Raw genomic sequence first — 7012 nt, 5'->3', positions numbered from 1 at the left:
CTCAGTGCTATTTCTGTTAGTACTCATACTAGTGACTACTATAACTACTGCTGCTATTTGTGCTTTAGTATTATTTTATAGTATATATATGATACTGTATATTACTGGTATTACTGACTACTTCTGTAACTGTTAACTACTCATGTAGTTGTACTAGTTTAACTACTGTTGCTATAATACTGCTTCGGTGATATTACTACAACTGAAACTACCTTCTGTTACTGGTTTTACTGCCATTACTATTAAAACTATCAGCAGTACTAACACTACTATAAATGAGCCTGCTTGTGTACTTTGACTTTCTGAAAGTGACAAAAAGGTTGTTTAAAGGCAGCAGCTCTCAGTATCAGTGTGATGAAGTGGATCAATCTGTTTCTTTTCTGTTTTCAGATTTAAATAATCTCTCTAAGAATCACTATCACCTAAAACTCTTAGTCTTATTGAACCCAAGATGCCACCACTTCCTGACCCAGAGGGCAGACTGTGAGTCAAGAGTTTCACTTCCTGTTGTTGAGGGTCTGGTGACACCTTTAGACTGCAGACTGACTTGATATTTGTGGTTTAGATTACGCAGTACACAATCACCTTGTGAAATAGGAAGTGAAGAGCATTTCTTCCCTCACTTGTCTCAGGTCGGAGCAGCGCTGCGTTTCAGACGGTTTTCTCTGGTTTCTGGTGCTGAAACTGATCATGAAGCTTCTGTGGATGATCCTGTCGGTGTTTCTGGTCTGCTCCGAGGCCGACAACATGAGGGAGGTCAAGGTGGAACTGGGTCAAAATGTCACTTTAAACTGCTCTGTGGACATTTCTGACATGTACTGGTACATGGAGATCCACAATAAACTCAGAGTGAACATCCTCCGTACTTTTGATAGAACAGACAATAATGCCCAATACTGCTTTCCTGACTTTAAAACCAAATATTCAGTCCTGGAAAACAGACTTGTGATAAGAAACGTCACTGCAGAGGACTGCAGGCTTTACTTTTGTGCCCAGAAGAAAAATGAAATGATTCATTTTGAGGAGACTATCCACCTCGTCTCAGGTAAGCTGCCTCGTACCCTTTTACTTCATCATGGGACACTTCAGCCTACTTTGGTGTAAAAACATTAAAAGTTTACCTTTTAAATGAGACCAGAGTTAAGACTGTAACCTTATTTTAGGTACATTATTTTGGGGTGCCTGGTTAGAGGTTAGGAAGTCTGTCCCAGTGTGTCATGAAATGTTTCTAGAGGTAGTAGAAAGTTTGGATAAGTGGTGAAACTCCTTCTGTAAAGACCTCCGATAGAAGTACAGCATAGTGTGTTTTGTATTATCTTTATAACTATAACCTATAATCAGTATAATAAGTTATAATCTATAACCCTTTAAACAGTCATCAAAGTTTAAAACCTGGCCTCTCCTCTGTCCTCTGCTCTGTTTGAAATGTAGTTAATGAAGTTTAATATATGGTTATCTGTCAAAACACACTTGAAGTGATCCTCAGTACTCTTGCATCATTCTGTTCAAAGGCGACTGAAACCTGGACTACTATCTGTAACAGACAATCTGACAGTCACATCCACTTTAAAGGCTCAATCTGCTTCATACAAAGTAGGTTTGTGTGAGGTGTTGCATCATTGTTTGCTGCTCACATGGACAACGGTGGCAGCAGCAGAAATGGTTGTTACTGTCAAAAGCTTCGTACATTTGGAAGACCGAGAGGAACTATCACATGCTCATGCATGAGTCACCAGTTTGTTTTGATCAGGACAGTTTCAAAAATGTGTTTAAGAGGAAACAATCTCATGTCATAAACACAAGTGTCATTGTTGCATATTTTGGGAAACAAGCCATATTATATTGACCACATTAGAAAAAAACCCTCTTCCTGTCCAGGGAAATGTTTCTAGTGTCAAAATGTTCTTTAACTTGAACTTTGAAAAAGAAGTCCTCAACTGTAAAGGCTGGAGATAAGCTCAGCTTCATCTAAGTTTAGTATGAATTCTGTAGTTTATCAAAGCCAATAATCTGCCCTTCTTTGTAAAGTTAGAAACAGGAAGTGAACCTTATTGTACTGTGGATGGTAGAGTTGGACGGAAGTTAAAACACTCTGCAGCCGTTTGATAAAATCAGGTGATGTTTTAATCAGTGATCATCTCTCTTCAGTTACTTTGTTCATCTTTTCTTTTTCCAGACATCCCCATCACTCCGTCCACCAACTACTCAGAACCAAACAGCACCGAGCAGCACATTCAGAGAACATGGCAGAGTGAGCCGGTCATTTTAACCTCATTTGCTTTGAACGCCTTCCTCGTATTATTTTTAATAGGTGAGTGTGTTGGCTGGTTTTAACCACAGAAGTGATGTGTTGCACTATTAATAACAAAAGCTGCTGCATGAAAGTTTCAGAGTGCTGCTGCAGAAATGACCTGCTGAAACTTTCCATAAATACACATAAATACATTTAGATGCAACAATTACTGAATGATTTATCACAATAATTAAAGTTAAGTTTGTTGTTTTTGACTGAAACATTAAGACTTGGATTGGATGGATTTAGAGCAGAAGTACAGTTCATGACGCTCTGTTGGCAGGTTTCTGTTTTACATATCTGAGTCTGAAGAGGAACATCTCCAAGTACCAGGTGAATGAGCCTTCACCTTCGACCTCTGACCCCCAAGAGAGGCTGGAGACTCCACAGGTAAACATACAGTCCTGATAATAATACTACTAATGTGAGTAGTAGTTACTTCTACTGCTGATTCTAATAATACCACAAGTTACAACTACTATTACTAATGTTTCTACTTAGGCCTGCTAGTTACTATTTACTACTGCTAGCTGTACTTGTAGTTACTGCTACAGAAACTATAATACCACTACTACTAGTAAAGCTATCACTGCTCCTGCTGCTATTACTATTACTACAGCTCATGTTTCTAGTAGTTACTGCTTCTGCTAAGTACTGCTACTGGCAATGTCTCTACGACTAACACTACCAGTAAGTACCAAGTAAATACTGCTACAACGAACACTACTACTAGATGGCTATTAGTACACTGCTCACATAAATGAGGGGAACACTTAAATCACACATCGGATCTTGGTGAACAAATCATTCAAGTGTAAAATCTTTACTAATGTACATTGTAGAATTAGCTGAGAACAAAATGACGTAACAACAGTCAATGGAAACCAAAACCATGAACCCAGTGAGGACTGGATTCAGTCTCCTCCCAGACCTGGATCAGGGCCTCACTGAACTCCTGGACAGTCTGTGGTGGTATTATAATGTCCCATAGTCCACTGAACCAGGAGGAACCAGGACCAACTGAGGGTTTGATCCTGGTACCTAACAGCAGTCAGGGTAGTAGTGTGTTAGTGACAGTTTGGTCAGAAACATGCACCCAGCAGCCTGCTGGAGGCAGTGCTCCTCCTGTTCCTCCTCACACTCAGGATAAGGATGTCACTAAAACAGAATGATCGAATAGTCGGGGTCTAAAGTCAAGCTTTGTGCTGTGGTCGCTTTTTTTTCCATCGAAAAACTAATCAAGAGTTGAGCTGCGTTGTCTATTATGAAGGGTTCATTACAACTACTACAGAGCAATTCTCACTTTCAGCCACTAGGGGGCGTTTAAGTTTCTGTAAAGCACCTCCACCTTATATTGAAGTAAAGCCTGAAACACACAGTGAATGTTTACTGCTGCCCTCGGCTACTTTGACTCGGTAGTAAGTTATCCTGCTAGCTAGCTGACTGGTATTAAGTTATCCTGCTAGCTAGCTGGGTGGAGGGAACATGATGGAGACGAAGAGACATAAAAGTCCAACGTGGAAAAACGGCTGAGTCATGAGAGAAAGTTACTGTCTGCTGTGACGGTGAGGGAGTAGGACCTGACGCTAATCACTGAACTAGTACATCAACAGAGAGAAGACTACCGTTACGTCTCTCATTGCTAACATGTTGGTAAAGGCTCAGCGTTGTTCATGAAATAATCCAACCGTTATATTTTCTGGCGTTTGAAATAACGGCTGATTATCATTTAAATTAATACAAGTTTGTGCAGTTAAAGCTTGTTGGTTGTTATGAATATTGAAAGTTACTTTTGACGCATTATCTATTTATTTATCTGTGAATGTTGGCATGCAGCGAATATTAGTCGGTGGGTGAAATCGACTAATCGAATCTACTGCTAGCATGAGGCGCTACCCGCAGCCCCATGCTAGCCCCATGCTAGCTTCATGCTAGCAGTAGTGACGAGGACACCAGCAGACCACCAAACTAGAAGAAGCAGAAGGAGAGAGCATCTGTCTTACTTTTGCCTCTCCATTGCACCTGTTGTCACTTTCATTTGATCAATAAACTGCTGCTGACTGTTAACACTGCTTACAGCCCTCAGCACTAGTCTCTGTTAAACCTGTTCTTCTTCCTTATTCTGCTACTGATAATAATATTTCACTTTTGTGTATTTCAGTACGAGGAGATCCAGCTGTCCCCCCGACCCCCCCGGACCCCACGAGCCCCCCGGCCTACTGCTGAGCCAGATGGTATTTACTACAAGGCTCAGCTTCCTCAAGCCAGACTGCCTTGATAGTGACATTACCTAAACAACTGGACCATTAACTAAACATCTGGACCTTTACCTAAACACCTGGACATTACCTGAACATCTGGACATTACCTGAACACCTGGACAATACCGAAACACCTGGACATTACCTGAACAACTGGACCATTAACTAAACATCTGGACATTACCTAAACATCTGGACATTACCTGAACATCTGGACATTACCTGAACATCTGGACATTACCTGAACATCTGGACTTTACCTAAACATCTGGACATTACCTGAACACCTGGACAATACCTAAACACCTGGACCATTACCTAAACACCTGGACATTACCTGAACATCTGGACATTACCTGAACATCTGGACCATTACCTGAACATCTGGACCATTACCTAAACATCTGGACATTACCTGAACATCTGGACATTACCCAAACACCTGGACATTACCTAAACACCTGGACATTACCTGAACATCTGGACATTACCTAAACACCTGGACATTACCTGAACATCTGGACATTACCTAAACATCTGGACATTACCTAAACACCTGGACATTACCTGAACATCTGGACCATTACCTGAACATCTGGACCATTACCTAAACATCTGGATATTTGACATTCAGTTTCCAGGGTCCAGAGGATTTTCTGCTTCACTACCTCAAAGCAACAATCTGCTGTACAAGAATGTGTTACTGTTGTGGTCCAGATGTGTCGACACCTCGTGGTCGGACACATCTGGGCTGTTTCTGAAGTGATGGAAGGAGAAACAATGAAAGTGGAGAAAATACAGAAACCTGGTGAGTATTAAAGGAGACACTGCACCCATAAGTAGTCATGTGGGTTTATGTTGGTGTAGCATTTAAGAGTTGACTGAGCCAGTTTATGATAATGTGAACATAGACGTTTATATTTGTGAACTTTGAGTCAGGTGTAAGTTTATTTTGTCTTTGTAACTATGGACCATTCTCTTATTTATGGAGCAATAACCTCAAAATCACATCAATGAAATGTCACCAACATGTAGGACAAACAAAGAGGATATACAGTTACACCAAATGATAAAGTTTAATCCCTCAAGTTATTTTATGAAATCCATGAAAACAGGAAAATAGGATAAAAAGATAGAAATGATCATTTAAAATACTCTTAGTAAGTCAAAATAAGAGTTGATACTAAACTAAATATGTTTTATTTTATTTATGAAATGAGATACTGTGTCATAATTATGATGAAATACATCAAACTGGGATTTTTATTTAAATACTCAAGACACAATTTTACAATAATAAATCAAAAGTTTGATGAAGTCCATTTTATTAATAAGTTAGAATTATGACTTGATATCTCACTTGATTAATATATATTTTAATTTATATCTCATTGTTTTGACTTACCATGATTTTAGGAATCATTTTGATTTTCCTGTTTGTTACTTTTATTTATATTCTACATTTTATTGGTTTAATTTTGTGATGTTTCTCCTCTTATGTTTTAAAAATGCACTTTTTCATCATTGAATCTTGAAGTATTTCTTTTTTTTTCTGAAGTTGTTGCTCAGCGTTGTATTTATATCACTACTATGTTTCAACCATTTATTAATAGGGTTTTTAGTTTGTAGGCGCTTTCAGTCACATGACACTGACTCTGATCAGTGGAGTAGTAAAACATGTCGTGTTGCTTGATTATTGTAACAATAAATATTCTAAAAATGAAATTATAATTCTGGTTGTGTGTTTTTATTTTCCTCCTAAAGTTCCTGTTTGCCGTCAAACAACCGTTAAACAACCGTCAAACAACCGTCACACAATCAAACAACCGTCACACACCGTTAAACAACTGGTTTCTTTTAACCACGACCATCTTCCTCTGCCTTATACTGCATATAAAACTAAAACACCAGTAGCAGCAGTAGTTGTGGTAATGGTGCCAGTTCAATAAGTTCTCTGGAACTGGAAGGTTAGCATCACTACAACTACTGCTACTGCTCTGGAACTGACTATTACTCCTTTAGTACTACACTCATTACTTGGACTGCAACCAATACTTCTACTGATTACTGGACTTATAATTCACTCCCACTACTGCAACAATTATGTGAGCTTGAAGCCAGAAACTCACTGCGTCAGCTTCTTTTTATACTCAGAATTTAAAGTCATGATTGAAAGATAAATCCTCAGTGATGTTTCAAAGGTCATCGGGAGTCTCAGGTCTTCAAACATCGGATCTGTACCCTGACACTCAGGTCTTCAAACATCGGATCCGTACCCTGACACTCAGGTCTTCAAACATCCGATCCGTACCCTGACACTCAGGTCTTCAAACATCCGATTCGTACCCTGACACTCAGGTCTTCAAACATCCGATCCGTACCCTGACACTCAGGTCTTCAAACATCAGATTCGTACCCTGACACTCAGGTCTTCAAACATCCGATCCGTACCCTGACA

Source organism: Scomber japonicus, chromosome 24 (genome assembly GCF_027409825.1).
Source record: "Scomber japonicus isolate fScoJap1 chromosome 24, fScoJap1.pri, whole genome shotgun sequence".
Classification (NCBI taxonomy): domain Eukaryota; kingdom Metazoa; phylum Chordata; class Actinopteri; order Scombriformes; family Scombridae; genus Scomber; species Scomber japonicus.
The sequence above is the reverse complement of the archived record's forward strand: the minus strand, read 5'-3'. Positions refer to the sequence as shown.